Below are 1444 nucleotides of genomic sequence, written 5' to 3'. Positions count from 1 at the left end.
TCTCTATGGACGAAGATGTCGAACACCTTTGAACTGGTCAGAAACCGGTGAAAGACAATTCTTTGGACCGGATATGATCCAGGAGGCAGAAGAGCAAGTTCGCATCATTCGTGAGAATTTGAAAACAGCCCAGTCTCGTCAGAAGAGTCAGTACGATCGTCATCATAAGGATATGACTTATGAGATTGGCGACCAAGCTTACCTTCGGGTTACTCCTTTGAAGGGTACCCATCGTTTCAGTATCAAGGGCAAGTTGGCTCCTCGTTACATTGGTCCTTTTCGTATTCTCGCTAAACGAGGAGAGGTTGCCTACCAGTTGGAACTACCCCCACATCTTTCTCGAGTTCATGATGTCTTCCACGTCTCTCAACTCAGGCGTTGCTTCTCGGATCCTATCCGTGGAGTGGACCACGAAACGCTTGATCTCCAAGATAACCTCACATACCGAGAGTACCCGGTTCGCATTCTTGATCAAGCGGAGCGTGTTACCCGACGTCAGAACATCAAGTTTCTCAAAGTTCAGTGGTCTCATCATTCCGAGAGAGAAGCTACTTGGGAGCGAGAAGATCGTCTTCGACTGGAGTACCCCGCTTTCTTTCCGTCGACCCCTGAATCTCGGGACGAGATTCTTTCAAGTGGGGGTGAGTTGTCACATCCCTAGTCTGGTATGACCTAGACTAGCTAGCCATTTGTGCATCATATTTAAATTTCATTTAAATTTGAAATGAGGATTGGTGGAACCCTCAGAATCATTTTTGAAAATTACCCAAATAAAAATTTCTCCAAAAGGGTCCAAGAAAATGCTCATGTTGCTCCCTGAAAATATTGGACAGAGATAAAAATCAAACCAATATTTTTAGGAGCTCATGGATATTTAATTTTGGCCATTTGGATTAATTCGATAGATATTTGCATTGGAAATATATTTCTATATATATGAAATATGGTCCAAAAATTAGGCCATTTATAAAGGAGCTCTGGAATAATATATCTAGCTCCTGCAAAAATTGGCATAAGGTGATAAAATGATTTAATATTTTAATTAAATCAAACAAATGTCAGGAAAAAAAATAGAAAACAGAAATTAAGAGGAGGAGCTTACCTGGGGCTTCCCCCTGTGCAGCCCAGCCGCAGCAGGCCGGCCCAGCCAGCAGGCGGCCCAGCCCACCTGGCCCCCCCTCCTCTGTTGCCTTCCTCCCCGACAGGGGGACGGCGCGTGCCCGACGCGCGCGCACCGCCGCGCCGCGCCACCTCCTCCCTCCCTGCCTGCTTGTCCTCCCCTCGTCGCTCTGGATGGACCGGACGACGCCACGCAGCCCCCAACCGCTCTCACTCCCTCTCGCTCTCCCTCCTCCTCTCCCCCTGCTCTCTCTCTCTCTCACCTGAGAACCACCGCCGCCGCCGACGGGCATCACCGTAGCCACCGCCTCTCCCACGCCTTCCC

The sequence above is a fragment of the Triticum aestivum genome, chromosome 3A (assembly GCF_018294505.1).
Source record: "Triticum aestivum cultivar Chinese Spring chromosome 3A, IWGSC CS RefSeq v2.1, whole genome shotgun sequence".
NCBI classification, from domain to species: Eukaryota; Viridiplantae; Streptophyta; class Magnoliopsida; order Poales; family Poaceae; genus Triticum; species Triticum aestivum.
This window is presented reverse-complemented; position numbering follows the sequence as displayed.